Source organism: Lissotriton helveticus, chromosome 10 (assembly GCF_964261635.1).
Source record: "Lissotriton helveticus chromosome 10, aLisHel1.1, whole genome shotgun sequence".
Taxonomy (NCBI): Eukaryota; Metazoa; Chordata; class Amphibia; order Caudata; family Salamandridae; genus Lissotriton; species Lissotriton helveticus.
In genome coordinates, this window is record NC_136071.1 from 90,738,079 (window position 1) to 90,757,268 (window position 19,190).

The 19,190-nt window shown below is 42.1% G+C and overlaps 1 protein-coding gene and 1 long non-coding RNA gene across 3 annotated transcripts in view; one reads left to right on the top strand and one right to left on the bottom strand.

The window, feature by feature from the left end:
- The window catches only part of LOC144785945 (uncharacterized), a 352,963-nt gene that overhangs the window by 201,459 nt on the left and 132,314 nt on the right, over positions 1-19,190 (top strand). The window contains exons 3-4 of one of the 2 annotated variants that reach the window (XR_013602061.1): positions 3,957-4,030; positions 4,128-4,168. The exons of the other annotated variant lie outside the window; for it this stretch is intronic. This is a non-coding gene — a long non-coding RNA (uncharacterized LOC144785945). The remainder of the gene's footprint in view (positions 1-3,956; positions 4,031-4,127; positions 4,169-19,190) is intronic. 2 annotated transcript variants of the gene reach the window in all.
- SLC5A11 (solute carrier family 5 member 11) overlaps positions 1-19,190 on the bottom strand; it is a 230,172-nt gene that overhangs the window by 175,524 nt on the left and 35,458 nt on the right. The window lies entirely within an intron of this gene.

Below are 19,190 nucleotides of genomic sequence, written 5' to 3' on the forward strand. Positions count from 1 at the left end.
TCTGGCCCGAGGACTGTCGATAACGGCCACCCATCTGCCAGGTGTGCAGAATGTTCAGGCAGACGAACTGAGCAGACTGATTCAGGAAAACCACGAATGGGTCATAAACGACGAAGTACTAGGAGAAGTCTTCGCAAGGTGGGGGACTCCAGACATAGATCTGTTCGCCACCGCCGAAAACAGCAAATGCCGAGACTTCGCCTCCAGGTACTACCAGCCGGGGACGCTGGGGAATGCGTTATGGATCAACTGGTCGAACAGCTTTCTGTACGCTTTTCCACCCATCCCACTGATTCCGACGGTTCTCATCAAGCTGTCCCAGTCCAGGGCGCGGATGATACTGATTGCCCCGGAATGGCCCAGACAGTGGTGGTTCACGGACCTGCTTCACCGGTCTCTCCTTCCTCACATGAAGCTGCCGTGCAGGCCGGACCTTCCACGAAGTTCGGGGGCGGATGGTGCACCCCAACCTCTCGTCTTTGAGTTTGGCGGCATGGCTCCTGAAATAGTGCAATATGGCCATCTGAATCTCCCTGAGGATTGTATGGACATACTGAAGGAGGCTAAGCGACCTTCCACTAGGACTTCGTATGCTTACAAGTGGAAGAGGTTTTGCATCTGGTGCAAGTCTAAGAACTATGACCCGACTACATGCAAGGAGGATGTCATCCTTCCATACCTGCTGCATCTGGCGCAGTCTGGCCTTAATGTTCATTCCATTAAGGTTCATCTGGCTGCTTTGACTGCCTACAGGAAATGCCCTTCACAGACTTCCTTCTTCCAGATCCCTGTGATCAAAGATTTTTTGGAAGGCTTGAAGAAAGTGTTCCCTCCTGTCAGGCTTCCTTCGCCTTCGTGGGACTTGAATGTGGTGCTGTCCAGATTGATGAAGGAGCCTTTTGAGCCTATTCATAAGGCTTCGTTGCAGCACCTGTCCTGGAAGGCGGCGTTCCTCGTGGCCATTACATCGGCCCGCAGGGTGAGTGAAATTCAGGCATTGTGTTGCCAAGAACCTTATACTGTATTTCATGCTGCTAAGGTTGTTATGCGTACTCACCCTAAGTTTCTTCCCAAGGTTGTTTCTGATTTTCATATCAACCAGACTATAACTTTGCCTACGTTCTTTCAGAACCCTTCCTCTCCAGCGGAAAAGTCTTTGCATTCCCTGGATGTTAGGAGGGTGCTGAAATTTTATCTGGATAAAACCAAAGATACTCGTAGGTCAGACCAATTGTTCATCAACTATGGATCGGTCAGGACAGGTCTTGCTACCTCTAAACAGTCCATCTCTAGGTGGATTGTGTCCTGCATACAATTGTGTTACTACAAAGCTAATAAGACCTTAGGGGGCAAACCTAAGGCTCATTCCACCAGGGGCAAAGCTGCCACGACAGCATTGCTCCGTAATGTTCCCATTGCAGAAATCTGCAAGGCGGCCACTTGGAAGTCGGTCCATACCTTTGCTAAGCATTACTGCCTGGACACTGATGCCAGGGCAGACGCTCAGGTTGGGCAGGCTTCGCTGCGGAATCTGTTCGCACAATAGTGGCGTAATTTTTATTCTCCACCGCCGCTTGGTGTGGGGATGGGCTTGCCATTCTATTCACTAGATTATGACTATACACAGAGATCCCCTTCTACAGAAGGAGTAGTTTCTGTCCTGTAACTCCAGTTCTGTAGTAGGGGTATCTCTGTTATAGTCATAAGCGCCCTCCTTCCTCCCCGGTGGAGAGAGATGTTTATGTACGGAATGCTACAGGTCTGGCGTGTTACGCCTTCAAAAAGAACTGAAAGTAACTGGGACCTGCAGGGCATTCTGGGATACTGTGATGTTCTGGAAAGTTCTCTTAAAGGCACAGTATCCTGTTCTGAGCCACATAATGGCAGCCTATGGGGCTTGTCTGTCCAGGTTCTTCTCTCTATCATTCCTGAGGGATTTTGCTGGTGAAGCAAGGAAAATCTGTACAGGCTTTTGCTGTTTTGTGGATTTTATGGTGGAATGTCTAGTTGAAGTACTGGACAGTGTAGCCTTTTTAGGCTGCATTATCTGTCTTTAAATTCTCTCTTAAGTGCCTATGCATTTCTGCATTTTTTGACACTGTAAGAGATTATTTTTGATTGCTCCGGGGTCCACGCACATGGGCGGGACTATTCACTAGATTATGACTATAACAGAGATACCCCTACTACAGAACTGGAGTTACAGGACAGAAACTACTCCTTACTTACCTGGGCCCGGGAGAAGACAAGGCATACGTCTCAGTGTAAAATCTGTGAAGTCCCCTATGACTGAGGTCCTTTTTACTGCCACAGTGTGTGGCACATATTGCATATGTTGAGTGACTTGTTGAGTGACTTGGAAGCGGTGTGCAGAGTAATGATGTCCTATGAAAGACACAGTAAAAGTACAGTAAGTGCACCTGAACCATCCTTCACTGAGTGTTGTCCGAGGCATCACTTGCAATGAAAAGACCATGACTGTGTAAAGCTTGTGAAAGCACTCCGCTTCGTTTAAAGATTTCTTAAATGGTTATGTAGATAAAGACCACATTTTATTGGAAGCAGTAATCAAAACATCACAATAATGCATCACAGACACCCAGTTTACTGCTCATCTATTATAACACATATGGTCCCACCCCTTGACTGCTAACTACAGGATGAAACAAACAAACGTGCCTCTTAACTTAAGGTATCTTTCATTAGTGCTATACACTTTCTCAATGTAAAACCTTGTTAGGAGTCCTCACAGCTGAAATAAGACCAAAAGGGAGAAGTTAAACATGCACAAAATCTTTACCAACATAGACAATCTCTTATTCTCCTGATTAACCTACAAAATTGGAACAGGAAGACACGCGACCAGTAACTCCAAGGTTGCTTTAAGTTCCACTGAAAGACTTCTGAGCCAATCCACTAAAGATCTTCCTTCGAGACCCGTTTTCTAGTTTTTGTTGAACCCTGTTTTTTTGGGTAATCTCAACTCCTCAAAATCTTTTGACAAATACATATCCTTTTAATCAAAACATTATGCTTGATGCTCGGCTGGGGAAGTGGTCAGACACAGTTTGCCTCAGTAATCTAAATTTAAACCACTATGGGGCAATAGTAACTTACACCTGTGAGTCATTTACACAAGTAATTTACACATATAAGTAACTTTACTACTTTTGGCTATTCACAAATTTCGAGGGAAAATTACTCAAAAGTATAGACTGCCATCATCGTATCCCATGAAAAATGGTGTGTAGCCAATTTCACAAGTGTAAGTTATGGCTGCCAAAATAAGTCGAGCATTTTGTGAGTGTGGGACACTCTGAAAAGGACCTTAAATGGACCGTGTTAATGGTCTTAAATGCATCCAAAAGAGTGGCTGATGTGGAATCGCTGTTGTTGAAAAAAGAAGCCTATTTAATCATGAGGTTCAACAGTGCGCAAACAGGGTTCAACGAGATGACAGAAATTTCAAGAATTTAAAAATTCGTTTGAGTATCCATGCAGTTTGACTGTCCTCTATAATGTTGGGCTACTCACTGAAATAATTTCAAAGTATTGTCACATACACCACTTCGTGTTCGGTCTTTCGAATATGTCAATATAATTGATTGCTCTACCGTAATCCTTAACAACGCCAGTTCTTTGAGGTATAAAAAGATTTTTCCCCCTCGTAGTGGTAAAGCATAACTACCAGCAGCCACCGCGAATTTCTTGAAAAAGAAGGTGCTGTCACGTGGTGGGACAATTAACTACAAGTCCCAGCAACGCTCGATTATATGTTTGGCGCATACACGCGTGCGACGCTTGTTTCCAAAGCGCGCACCAGGTTGAATGAGAAAAGAGCAGAGATCGAATTATCTAACCGGCAAAGGTAAGCGAAGCCTGCGGTAACATAATCACAAGTACGAGTTAACTGTGTGCTAATCAGGCAAGACTGAACGGTATTTTTGCCGTTTCAGGAAACGGGACCGATACGAAGGTTGTGGCAGTTTGAAAATGAAACAGGCGTAAACATAAATACGAACGCCTACAGGTAGGACGAATTCCCCCCCCTTTCGAATCACTTAACTTGCAGTCAGGTAAAAGTTGACACTTATCAGGGTCGGTCCTTTTTTGTTTTTTTTAAACAGAACTGGACACCGAAAATTTCGACTCTCTAAAAAGAATTCAGGTATGTTCACCAACCATGATAAGAAGGGATAACTGAAGTTGTAATATTATCCCCTTTTCTAAGTACGAATTTTACTGATTACAGATGTTTCGTTTTATTTCTTTTATTCGGTTACCACTTGATTGCAACCATAAAAAGTACAGATAAAAACAGTAGAAATAAAATTAATTTACATAACAGGAAAAAATAAAATAGGTGTAATTACACAAAAGGACATAATATCAAACAAGCGCTTCTCGTATTTTGATAGTAGTTTTTAGGAATGTGGCTATGCATTTTGCAGAATGAGTTGAGTTCAAAAGTTGTAAAGAAAGATAGGCTACATGACAGGACCTGTTGCCAGATGATTGGAGCAGTGGAAGAATCCAAGTTTTTCGTGGTGCCTTGTAATATAAACAGAAAAAGATAATGTGTAGGGTTGATTGGGTCGATACTCCGTCACATGGGCAGTTCGTAATGTCTTTCGACCAATGCTGTGTTCGAGGAAAGGAAACCAGTCGAAAAAAGGTATTAAAACGGAATCTTGTCAAAAGATATTTTTCATAATTAGACAAATAATATGACAGGTAGGGTTGTATGAGCTTGACGGGTTGAATTGCTTGAATTTGGAGATTAGAAGGCTTTTGAATCTCAGTTGAGCTACGAAGTTCTCTCAAGTGGTCCATGCTTATTTTCTTTAGATCTTTTCTAGACATATCCTCCACACTGGGTGGGTCGTCAAAATATGAGCTACGACCTAAATCTTTGAAAAAGTTCTCCACATATGCTAGCCAGGAAATCCTACGCCAGTTTGTTAGGGCCATACAGTCCTCAATCAGCGAGCGTGTCAGGTGACATTCTGGTTTTGACCATATACGTTGCCATAAAAGAAGTGGTTGGACACGTATATAGTCTGTAATATATTCCATTCCAAGCTCGTTGTGGGCAGCAAAGTTCGGAGCGCTTTGTGGAAGGGCCAACAGGTATTTAGCGAACCCGTTCTCCACTACTTGGATGGGATCAATTGGACCGTGGCCCCAGACTCCTGCGCCATAAGTGGCCACGCTATGGCATTTTGCATAGAAGATTTTTAGGAGGATTACAGATGTGAAAATCGAATAGAGTGTGTACGCCCATCATTTATAATTAGAAAGAAAGGAGGATTCAAAAGTTTCTCGCCATATTGGCAGGTATGTATGAAGAAATGCCAAAGGTAAAAGCTGATTGAGCTTAAGGCGATAGCACTTATGAGTGACAGGTGTTTTAATTTTTTGTTCATAGACAAAAGCCAATGTGGGAGATTGAGATGCCCTGATGAGAGCCCACAGATACATCAGAGAGGCTCGAAACGCGTCGGCTAGCAGCTATTGATCTAGCTGGACGAAATAAAGCATCAAGTTCTAGAAATAGAATCTATGCTCTATAAGAGTAGAAATCCAAGAAAAATCGTTTCTTTTCTATATTTGAACAAAAAGATTTGAATAATTGTTCTACATTGGTTTGTTTATATGTTGATATAATGAAGTATCATAACAGCCTCATTGATTGATGAAAATTCATTATTTATTGTTTGTTTGTATTGATATGTGATAATTGTGATATATGTGTTGAAAACCTTTTGTGTTCCTTTGTGAAGGTTAAAGTCCTTTACATTCGAAAAAAGATAAGATTTGAAAATAAACAGGTTAAAAATAACCCTATCACTAAAGGAATATAGTGTGGTCTGTTTAAGAGTAATAATCAGGAGTGACAAGGATACCAAGTACTTCATTGTTTAAACTATATATATAAGGGCCCTACTTGGTTCCGGTCTTTTGGGCCTATCCCCCAACCCCTGCCAAAATAAAACAGCAGTAAGTCCAGTACAACACATGGCCAACCACTGGTACTTTAACACCCCTCCTTAGAAAATGGTGGAAGTAGGAACTTAAAATAAAACCCCATAGAAAATAATGTTATGTTAAATTTAATTATTATTTTAAATAGGTAAAAATATAAATACATCTAATTTAGGGTTACAATTGTTAGTCTAAAACATATTTATCACTTAATTTTATTTTAAAATATTTTAACAACCTTTTTCGAATGCATAAATAATGTAACATTAGTTTTTGTCAAAATATAATTAAATTCACTTTTAAAAATTATTAATGCATAAAACATCTATTTGTTACTTTAAGTGGACATTTATTTTAAACTTCAGAAAAATATATTTTTAATGTGATATATTTAAACTAATTACAGTTTTAATTTAATAGTGCTGTAGCCTCTTTATTTTTTTTATATATATTTTGAATAAATACATACAATTAATTTACAGTCATTACATGTTGTTTTCCTTGTTAATGTAATGCTGTGTTTCATACCATTTTAAGAATTATGTTTTATCTTTATCACAATGGAGACAGTGAGTGGTTAGTCTTCTACATCACTCATTGAAAAATCTTGCACACTAATGTCTCGTTAATGTTTTTTTCTGAATAATCTCTTGCACGTTGTTTTAACAATTTGTCTCTTTATAGATCTTTTTGTATTAGCTGACCAAGACCGCACTTAATATAGCAAGCACCCTTTTCTATACTTTCATCCTGAATATTTAATAGGTTTTAATTGGTCGGCCCTAACACATAATCACTTTTAAAAAACAGACAAATAGGGGCCAGATGTAGGTGGCTAAATACCGGTTGGTAACGGTGGAATTCGGTAAATTTCACTGTTACCGACCGGTATTTAGCCATGTGTGATGTAGGTAAGGAATCGGTAAATAAGGAATCGGTAAATACTGATTCCTTAATACCGATTCCTTATTGCTCTTGCATTTAAGTAATCGGTACTACCAATTCCTCAAATGCAATATAGGAAGCACTTTAAAGAGTGCTTTTGGCCTGAATAGTTTGGTAATTACCACCAACTACAAGTTGGTGGTAATTACGGATTTCCTTTAAAAAAGCAAATTTTTCCTTTTTTTAAAGTGCCATGTGGCACACATCCATGCCCTTAGGGCATGGATGTGCGTCACATGTGCACACATGCACATTTCAGGGGTGCACAGGGTGTCCTTTGGACACCCTGGCACCCTTGAAATACCTCCCGGTATTACCAATTCGGTGATACCGAATCGGTAATACTGAATGACTTCACCTTCATTCCTATGGGCCTCCAAGCCCATAGGAATGAATAGGTAGGTATTCCTTATTACTGAATCTGAATTACCGATTCGGTAATAAGTTATATTACCAATTCAGTATTTTTTACCGAATATTTACCTACATGTGAAATACCGATTTCTTAATACCGAATCGGTAAAATTCAGTAATTCACAATTACCTACATCGGGCCCCAAATTTCTACGGTCTACCGGCTGCAGTTGAAGAGCCAGTCATCTTCAGACTCAGTGGCGTTCATCACTGGAAAGCAAGACATTGTATAACTCAGATTTCAGGACAATTGCACAACCAAATATATCACAAAAAAATATAATGCGCTCAGTCCCTGCCCCTTTGCATGCAGAGTAGCCATACAGATATGGGATTGGGACATTCTTAATAATATGTGTGTGGTGGTAGTTAATCTGTGGTGGATATTATGTGTTCAAACAAATTCCGAAGCCTTCTGTATTTCTTACTGGAGTAGGCATTAAATCTGTAGATTTCTGATTAGATATTGAGGATTTTGTAGTTTTTTTCAGATGAGGCGCTTTGTTTTCATGGATTTTGACAGTAACATCCTTTTATGCATGTTGTCCTTTTCCAGTGTTACAAAGGACCCTGAAGAGGTTTAATACCGTAGACTTTGATTTTTCAACCTTTGTCTTGTCTTCATACTTTTTAGTCCACTAACTTTTTAGTAGTGCTAGACTCCCACAAGAGCTTGATCTCCTATGCTAAAAGAAAGGGTTGGTCATGTATCCTTGCCTTTCATTAATGAAGTTAAAGATCTTGTTCCCACAAAAATACTTTACTCTCACATCAAAGCCTGTCAGTCCTGTCTGGAAAGCATTGGCGCTGCTGGAAAGATCTATTAAATATATTGGGCCAAGTGGTTTCTGTTTTGTTACTGAGCTTAGAGTAGGATCTCCATGTACTTGGCTTCTTCAGTTAGATGTGTATTGTCTCACTTTGTGTAAACTTTAGGAATAAAAGTGAATTCCTGTAAACATTACCTTTTGGCCATAGCTGTTTTTCTTAAGTCTTCAGGGCAATCATTGCCTTGGTAATGAGGCATCTAGCTGTTTTTGAAAATGCGCTGTTGTTCTGCCCTGTAGTTTGCATTGACCATTAGAGGCTATGTCTTCATTTAATTTGCACCATCTTTTTTACAATATCAGCCAGGAGGGTTAGTCAGGTTCAGATGTTGTTTGCAAAGAATCAGTTTTCTACACAGATGGCTGTTTGAGCTGTACCTTACTTCATTCGGAAAGGTTTATCTACGTTAAAAGCTTTATTTCCAGGATTTTAACCAGGGTCTCATATTTCTCCTAATTTGTTGGCTGCAAATAGTGTGGATGTGGCATAACCTGTGATCATGTATGAGGAACTCAGTCCTGACAAGAAACCCTGCACAGCACTTCTAGTAGACATTAGGTCATCTGTCAACTCCACATCCTTGAACCCTGGCCATGCACATTCAGTCTCCTACTGGCACCTCCGTTCTGGTAAATGTGTTCCCTTCACTTCTGAAGAAGGAAGAGCCTAGATGGCAGAGTAATGACACATCACCCTCATTGAGATTTGTGTATGGTGTGTCCTTGATCTCCTGCTTTCACAACATACAAGTAACCACTCCAATAGTGCGTACCAGGGCACATCGCTTGTGACTTGGCACAAAACTAGTTCAACTGCTATATGTTGGACGTTATGACCTTAGGAGTCTGGACAGTAGGAAGCAGGCGTGTAGAGTGATGCACAAGCACAGTGGCCCTTTAAAATTCTTGAAGCTATAGTACATTACAAAAGAACAGTACACATCATGGCCTGCTTGTGAGATAGGAAATTGCCAATTTGAAAGAGCATGTGTAAGGGCTAACAGTTCTTGAATAACCAGAAAGGATATTTTTCTTTCCTTAATATTGTACTAGATACACTACAGAGGTGGAGCCGGGTAGTGCAACATTTTGCAGTATTACTGCCGGATCACTGACATAATATAGAATGACAAAATATAGACTTAACAAAATATAGTCACCAAAATATAGAATGCCAAAATATCGAATTCCTATCTACAAACAGGTAAGTACAAAAATATTGAATCCAAAATATAGTCTGTAAAAAATATAGTCAGTCAAAATATCGAATTTTTTTAAATGTCTTAAAAGTAATTTAAAATTAATGAAATAATAAATATAATTAACTAAAACATACTTAAAAATACTCAAATAACCTTAAAATTAAGATATAATTAATTTAAGTTATTAATAAAAAATGTACAATATTTTTCCCTACTGTTGCACTCTCTGGAGTGGGAATAGTAATATTTACCCCTGCGCTATCCAACGCTTTCTCTACTGTTGCACTCTCTGGAGTGGGAATAGTAATTTTTACCCCTACGCTATCCAACGTTTTCCCTACTGTTGCACTCTCTGGAGTGGGAATAGTAATTTTTACCCCTGCGCTATCCAACGCTTTCCCTACTGTTGCACTCTCTGGAGTGGGAATAGTAATGTTTACCCCTACGCTATCCAACGCTTTCCCTACCCCTACACTATACAACGCTTTCCCTACTGTTGCACTCTCTGGAGTGGGAATAGTAATTATTACCCCTACGCTATCCAACGCTTTCCCTACTGTTGCACTCTTTGGAGTGGGAATAGTAATTTTTACCCCACGCTATCCAACGCTTTCCCTACTGTTGCACTTGTTGGAGTGGGAATAGTCATTTTTACCCCTACGCTATCCAACGCTTTCCCTACTGTTGCACTTCCAGGAGTAGGAATAGTATTTTTTACACCTCCGCTATCCTACGGTAATAATATTGTGTATTTTTTATTACTATCATGTTAATATATATATATGTTTTAACAGATATGATTGTATTTTTATTTTTTTTAAAGTTAAATTAGTTATTTAATAATTTTAAGGTAATTTAAGTATTTTTAAGTATATTTTAGCTATTTATTTTTAATATTTTTTTAATTTTACATGAATTTTAAGAAATTCTATATTTTTATACTGTATATATATATATATAAACGATATTTTGGGGTCGATATTTTGGTACTTACCTGTTTGTAGATAGGAATTCGATATTTTGTCTGTCGATATTTTGGAATCTATATTTTGGGTAGTCTATATTTTGTCCCTCGATATTTAGTCAGTGATCCCTTTCATAAGAATACATTTCCTTTTGTTAGGACATACCTCTCACAAGCACACATCCACCCGCACAAGGCTACAACTCTCACAAAATACACCTGCTCTCTGGCTCGATTAATGTGCAGGATGATACAGATGGGTAGTGTTCAAGGGATCAGTGATACTTGTATTGGAGGTGGTTCTCCTTCAGATTATTAAATTCGTAATGTGTACCGCTGCACTTGCTTGGGGAGTGCTAAAGTGAGAGATTAAGAAAAACTCTGTTTGGAACACAAATTTAATTTTTCACTTATACTTGCAGATTTGGGAGGATCAACCATAAGCTCAGGCCATGTAGAGTCTTATTCAGTTGTACAACTGTTTTCATTTGATGTAAAGACATTTTCCACCATGCATGAAATTATTTGCCCAAGGCATTGTGAGGGATCAGCATGATTTGATTTGGTTTAAAATGTTCTAAAGTGTGTGATTACCCACATGTGTCTTGGTGCTGCCTGAATTCTACAACCTTCGACCTTAGAACCGCACTATTTGTTCTACAGGAATAGTAATAACTATAAGGGTGCTGAAAGCAGCCAGATTTTTAGTTGCTTAGGAAAGCAAAGGAAATTGTCCTGGTTTTTAAGAGAGTGGGAATATTCATATCCACTCTCCAGCCAGATGTAACACTGGCTTGGATAAACAAGGAGAAGAAGGTGGTGCAGTTCAATGGTTGTTAGCCAGTGGGACATATACTTGTAGAACAAGGATTCTGATGGATATTTCTCACAGCAGATGCCTCTCCTTGTGAATATTCCCCAGTCATCAGACTGGGTCCAGAAAGTTGAAAGCAGTACGCCTGCCCACAGGCAGGCAGCTTCATGGAGCTCTGTGGGTTCTGATGTTGGAGCAAGTGGAGGCCTTTAGGAAGACCCTTCTGCACATTTTGGAACTTTACCAGTCCCATCTCATGCACCTTCGCACTCCAAAGATCCAAGGGCCTGCAGTTCTGACTTTTGCAAGTGAGTCCACTATCTACAGAGTCTGGATCCCTCAAACCCTCACTACTTTGGTGCTGACTTTGGTTCTGGCACCAAGCACTGCACAAGTTTCATTCACATCAATTGGTGCCAACACCACTGAAACCAGATGGGGATTTGCAACCTATTGTGCTCTCCTACTCCGTCCAGATTCCACCTTGACCTTGACTGAGGCCGCCAGTCGGCAACACTTCTGATTATGATACTTTGCCCTTACAACTTGGGAAGGGTCAGACTTTGCACATTTTTGGCACTGACTCAGATAATGGCAGTTTTGATGAGGGAGATGATTTTGTTCCCGAATAGGATGAGGTCTGGAAATTTCTCCAGACACAGATCTTGTTTCTCCTCCCAGTTCTGCCATAGAAGAAAGCACCGCCTTCGCTGTAGTTATGCGGAGGATGGCAAAGGTGCTCCATTCTGGTCAAGCACGTACAAAATCTCTAGTGCCATTTAACAAAGCCCTCGTGACTGGTGTGACAATCTCCTAAATGCTGGTCTGTGCCCTGAGATCATTTACTAAGCTTCCCTCTGTATGACACTCTGAATAAGCTTGTACATATGAAAGTAATCGCTAAGAATGATCACTTCCATCTCAAACTGATTAATGCTACTAAGCCTCTCTTATCCATTACCTAAAGGCATGTGCTGGTCACATTTAGTCTGCTTTATGCACTCCTTTCTCAACAGTCTTCCTGCAATAAGACTATCCCTCCCTAGCTGTGCTACTTGAGGCAGCCAAACACATCTCCAGCTCCAGGAACACTGATCATATAACCCAGGTACCTAAAACACTAACATTATTACCTGTTTAAACCCATTGCTTCCTTAGATAATCTGATGTCATTTTAAAACCATAAAGCTCAACATACCAAACTACCTAAAATAAAATGCAACTGTTTGGGTGGATCCATGGTGCTCAGTTGTCAAAACACTACTTATCCGGAAACTCCCTGTTGTACTAAATGTTGTATCCAAACACACACTTTCTCTGGCTTTGTTCCCAGAATAGAGAATGATATACCCAAAGAGATCAGACTATTTTTTTCTTACCTGAATTCCAAACCAGATTAAAACACCTTCTTGTAAAGTGCCTCAAAGCTACAAATTTCTGAAACCTTTTTGTCACTTCATTCAAATCTCTCTTTTCCCATCTTTTATCTAAGGCACAGCTTATCCTCTTTGCCAGTCCTCTACTTAACACACCACTATCCCTCACAGATCGCTCTTATTCATGAAGGACTTTAGACTGAAATCCAACACATATATAAGTGGATTATGTCCTTAGTCAACCCATGTAACTGCTTATTTCATATGGTATTTATTGAAACAGCAACCATGCATATGATACTTGTAGAACCAGCGATCCTGCATATGATACTGTATGCATATATGCCTCTATGCAGGCTTTATATTATTCAGTGCTTTATACCATGTTTCTTAATTATGTAGCTACATATCTCAATGTGACTGCAAATCACTGAGCGGTGCACAAGGAGAGAGCGTTATTGCTGCAGATGGAGTGAAGTCCAGAAGTAAGCACATTACTAAGTGCCGCTCGTGGAGGAGTCCTTGATCCCTGCTTGCTGCTGTTGCCAGGAGCCCCGTAGGGCATTTCTTCATTGTGCCAGGAGCGCCGCTGGGCATTGTCATCACGAGGGGAGCTGCTCACGAAGAGAACGGGACTGCGAGGGCCAGCAGGCTGTGCGTGTACCAGCCAGCACACCTGCCGCCTCTTCCCGTGGCTCCGCCCCCTGCCTGCCTGCCTGCTTGAAAACTCCTCACGGCCCCCGCACCGCGGGTGCCGCTCGTGGAGGAGTCCTTGATCCCTGCTTGCTGCTGTTGCCAGGAGCCCCGTAGGGCATTTCTTCATTGTGCCAGGAGCGCCGCTGGGCATTGTCATCACGAGGGGAGCTGCTCACGAAGAGAACGGGACTGCGAGGGCCAGCAGGCTGTGCGTGTACCAGCCAGCACACCTGCCGCCTCTTCCCGTGGCTCCGCCCCCTCTATCCTCATTTGGCTTAATTCCTGAAGTCTTTACGCGTCAGCGGGACGCGTGTGCGGGACATCACCCGGGACAAAGCCCGGACTAAGGGCGGACCCTCTTAGTCCCTCGTAGGCCGGACCGGGCCTACTTTCCTGTCCCTTTGTTCTTTGGTACCGGTTTCTACATAGCCCTGTTGTCCAACATATACCATTCACCTATCATGCCTTCACCAGTTCTGGACAAATCCATAGTGAAACTGGGGGGGTCTAAGATTAGAACTCTGGATGCATATTTTCCACGCTCCATGGCGGAGGACGAGGGACATTTGGATACTACCCTTGCCGAACGCAGGGCTGAGCGCCGACGCTCTATTGAGAATCTGAAACGTGGACCCCTGGTAGATATTGTAGATGGTGGCACTTCGATGATTGCTAGTGAGGAATCTCTTTCACAGGAAGGAGTCCCTCTTTTGCTGAGGGAATGTACTGTTAGTCCCAGTCAGGTTCCGGTGCCCAGCTCCTCCCCTAGCCTCTGCTGTACGGCTATTGATCTTATATCCCAACCTACCCTGACCTCTAAATTAAGGAAAGCTAAGCCCAAATTAGTTACTGTGGCCGAGCTACACGGCCCTCCTCCTAATAAGCGTAGAAGGAAGTCGAGGGCAAGTAAGGGTAATTCCAAACTTTCCTATACCGATTTTGGAAAACCTACTAAGTCTGTTCCTGTTCCCGGTAAGTCTAATGAAGATACGGGTACTGTTCCCCCCCCTATGAATAGCTTGCCTATTTTACCGCCCCCAGTTGCCCCCCAGGGGAACCTAGAATTCTTACTCAGATCTCTGCTGCAGCCTATCACCGAGAGTATTAAGAGAGTAGAGATCCGTCTAACCATTCTTGAGGCTACCTTAAGTAGTTTGAATTCGCAGGTTAATACCCTTGGAAGACTCCCAGAGACTATGTCCCTCCCCACCTTACCCCCCACCTCACAACCCCCCCCAGCTATTCCAGAATCAACTGTGGTGACTTCTGCCACCCCTATTTTGCAACCCCTCATGGCCATACCAGTTCCTCCACGCCATAGGGAAACTATTATTCCCCCACTACTACCAGCAGGTATTACTCTCCCTGTTATAAATCCCAATGGGCTTGTAAATGGTGACGGTATTCCACCCCCTTTACCGGAGAAACCTGCCCCTAGAGTTCGGAGACCCGACCTTCCCCCCGAAGCAAACGATCTTATGGTAGTTATGGCCGGGGTTCCTCCCCTGGAGATGGGGGAAGGTGAGAATTTTTTCTCACAAAAAAATCAAGTAATTAAATGGTTGAACTGGAATAGACCTCTTCCTGTATATTTTAATAATGAAATTGTGATGGTAAGGAGGGTACCCTGGCTGGGCAAGACCAGGAAGTCATTAGTTGGGGATTGTATTTTGGTGAGTTTTAGAGACCCAAGGACTGTTCATCACATCTGTTCGGGGTCGAATAGATCATTTGAATCCACCATCCGGACCCTGCCCGTATCTTTTTTCTTCCCTCCGGTACAAATGCATCGTGATCAAGTTCAGGACAAATGGACAAGGGTTGCTCGGAGGGGTAGACTCTGTGGGTATCCAGCACAACCTGTTCCTCAACCACCTATGACACCCTTCCATAATTACAATCGTTTTAATTGTCTGAGTGGCCTTAATGGTGTTGATTGACTGCCCACTGTTGTAGACCCCACTATTTCCTCTGATAAAGTGCCTACGGTATTGCCCGACGTTAGCCCTATTCCCATCCAAGACCTTACAATGTCCCAAATTGCCCCGATAATCCCCGTGACTTATCCAATATTGCTGGACCCTCTACCTGTCATTAATGCTTTAATCACCACGGTACCAGTGTCCATTCAACCCCCCATTTGCTCCCCAGGGCTGAAGTTTGTTACTTGGAATGTTGCAGGGTGGAGCAGGCAATCAGCCTCATTGGGGTGGAAAGAGATCCTCTCGGATTTTGATATTTTATGCTTTCAAGAGACTTGGGCAACCGCTGATATTGAACTCAATGGGTTTGTGTCTTATAACAACCAGGCTATAAGGACAGGTATGGGTAGGGCTAAAGGGGGATTAGTGATTTTTACTTCAGTCAAACTTCCACTATGTGTGATTTCCTACCTCCCTGTGGGACACCACTCCCAAATTTTAATACTAGAACATCCTAAGGGCCATGTCCTAGTGGTGGTTAACCACTATAACAATTTGTTTAATGCTTCAGATACATCGGTGGCAGAGGAGCTGTGTCCTTTTTTGAAGAACCTACGAAACGATGTTAGTAAGCCAATTGAGATCATCTGGGGTGGGGATTTTAATCTTCGTACTTGCCCACATTCCTTTTCTAGAACCTGTGGTTTTGATGGAGACAACGGGGAAAACAGAGCACATTTTGTACACTCCCCCCATGGTGACTCCTTTAATTCCCTTGTGCTGAACCTGGATCTTATGATCCACTCCCCGGCCCTAGATGTAGATGGTATGCCTGTTCCAACTTTTGTAGGACCCAATTCGTCCTCTGCCATTGATCACATACTGGTTTCTACGCATTTCACCCCTCACTGTACAGTCCCCGTCGTTACCGATTTGGGAGGTAGTGATCACCAAGCAATCACCATGCTTATTTCTGCATGGGGGCCTAGTGCTAGGAGTGATTATTTGGTATTAGAAGATGCTACCCCATGCAGACAGAATGGTTTCCGTATAAAGTGGAAATTGGACAACTCCGACAAACTGCAAGCTAGAATTATTAAAGAGGGGTTTGCTGAAATTTATAGTTGCCTTAATCCTGAGGCCCCTAACGGGTGTATTATAACTAATTTTGTGGCACTCGGTGATGCTGTAAAAAGGTGCCTTACCACTACTAAAGCCCGAATTAGGAACCAAAATGTGGGCTGGTTTGATAGCCTATGTACTCAATCCCTACGGGAACTCAAGCTGGCCTTAACAAAACACCCGAGAGATAGGGAGGCCGTCAAATTACTTAGGCTTACCTATAAAAGCAATCTTGTACGTAGGAAGCAGGAACTAAGGGAACTGGCCTGGGATGCCCTGAACCAAGCTTCGGTACTACGGGACAGTAGGCTGTTCTGGTCTACGGTTAATAGCCCTCTCCTTGCCATTGAAGAGTTCCCCAAACTATCAGCGCAGGTTAGCGAAGCCAATTGGGTCTCCCATTTTTCTGGTATTTTTAATCCACTCGGGGGAGACCTTAACGGTCCTACTATCCCGATGTCTGAGATTAGGATACCCTTGGATATTACCCTACCAGAGGTGGTTATCTCCCTAAGCCAGAGTAAAGGTGGAAAGGCACCGGGACCCGATGGGGTACCGGTAGATCTGTACAAATCTAACCCCAGTCTCTGGTGCCCACTCCTGACCCAGGTGTTTAATGCATCAGTCCTGGAGAACACCCCTCCTACTTGGAGTGAATCCTTGATTCTACCTATTTACAAGAAGGGAGATAGAGGTGAGGCTAAGAACTATCGCCCTATCTCCCTTCTTGATTCCTCCCTGAAGATTATGAGTAGGGTTCTCCTTATAAGGCTCGAGGAGTGGGTTGAAGAAAATAATATCATGGCTGAATCCCAATTTGGTTTTCGCAAAGGCTTGGGGACTACGGAGCAGTGCCTCAACCTTGATCTCCTTATAGGGAAATATACGAGAGCGAAAGAAGGGTCCCTATTTCTCTGTTTTGCCGATCTTTCGAGCGCTTTCGACCTTGTGGACCATGAACTCTTGTGGTGCACTTTATTGGCCATGGGCGCCCCCCAGGCAATCATTCACTTTTTGGCCCGTCTCTATAATAAGCTGTCGGCCCAGATACGTTTTGGTCCGTCGGGTGAATGTACCGAGAAAATCAGGGTTAAGTCAGGCATAAGGCAGGGCTGTGTACTGGCCCCCCTGTTATTTTCCCTCTTTATCAATTCCATCGAATCTGAACTCAAAAAGGTCCAGGCGGATTCCCCTCAAGTTGGTGGACTCCCCGTACCAGTTCTGCTTTATGCCGACGATACGGTGCTCCTTTCGCGTACTCCAAATGGGCTACAGAAACTTATGAACACTTTCTTTGATTTTATTAATGCGAGGAAATTGAAAATAAATAACACCAAGACTTTTATTATGGCCTGTGGTAAACGGATGAAATCTGTTATGCCGTTCCATTTTAACAATCATACTATTGAGGTAGTGGATAGGTTCTGCTACCTCGGTGTTACCTTTAACAACAAGGGGACATGGTCCCAGGAGATCTTAAATGTTAATGGTAGAATGGCCAAAAGCTCATCTGGTATTTTTCGATTCGCTGCAAAGCTAGGAAGCCGCCGTATACCTGATATGGTAGACATTTACAGGCATAGATGTGCGTCTATTGCTCTGTACGGTTCCGGTATATGGGGCTACAGTCAGCATAGGACACTGCAAAATACCGAGAATGGGTTCCTTAGAAGATTGCTTTGTCTACCTCCCTCGGCTCCTACTGTACTGTGCCATAGCGAAGTCTGTTTAAACTATCTGACTGATCTTACGGGTTTAAGACCCCTCATGGTATGGAGGTCAATATGGGCTAAAGAAGAGACTACTTTTTCTAGGAAGATTATTACTGATTGTTTGAAGTTGGACAAAGTCCTTAAGATTCCCTGGCTAAGTTATGTTTCTTATACTTATGACAAGGTATTTAATTTTGACATCATTAAGGACCCCTATTGTGCCGTTACTGTATCAAAAAAGGAACTTAAAGATGTTTTCATCCAAACTATGTCTGATATGCGTAGTGTAAAGTGTTCTACCATGTCTACCTATGTATTTTATCACACCACTAAATTTGAAGGAAAGGGCATGCCTATGTACTTAAAATTCATAACCAAGCAGTCTCATCAGTTTGTTCTGACACGTCTCAGACTTGGTATAGTACATAACTTAGTTGCCTTCCCTGAGATGAAAGTTCCTAGCCATTCCCCCTGTCCTTGCGATGGTCAGACTAGGCAAAGTACTCGGCACTTTATGCTTATTTGTCCACTCTATATGCATCTTCGCCGTCTCTATCTCAGACCTATGTTTTTAAGATTATCTGTGTATACTATTACCCAAGCCATGGAATTGCTATTTGCACTTGACTCTGCAGACACCTGTTTTTTTATTGCTACTTTTTTACTTAAAGCCATTTCTCATAGGAAAAGTTTGGTGTTTTAAATCTTCCTAAATTCTTCATTTCTGAGCTATTGTTTTATCATAATGTTTGTATTGTGTTTTATTGTACGCTTTTGTGATTGTTTTTAATAGTCGAATAAAGCTTGAAAATTGAATTGAAATTGACTGCAAATTGCTCTAAGTTCAGGTTATAATGGGTCCAAGCTATACAAAAACTGATAGCTATAGATAAATACCCTGGCACTAGACCTTCCCTCCTGTGTGCCCCAACTATGCTCTCTGCAGAAACCCTCTGGATTACATGTAGTTGTACCCGTTGAAACCATTCGGACATGTCACTTTTGGCCTATTTTGAGACACCAATGTAGGACATGCACGTCCCTAAAATGAACAATGGAAAGCAGTTTCACATTCGGGAGACTACTGTATGAGGTTGAACTCGAATTGCCCTGAAGAATAATGAAATAATTTACTTTCAGCCAAAACACTGTTGGCAATCCTGTTCTATGGACCCCGGAAAAGGGAGACCCCAAAAGATTTCGTAATAGCT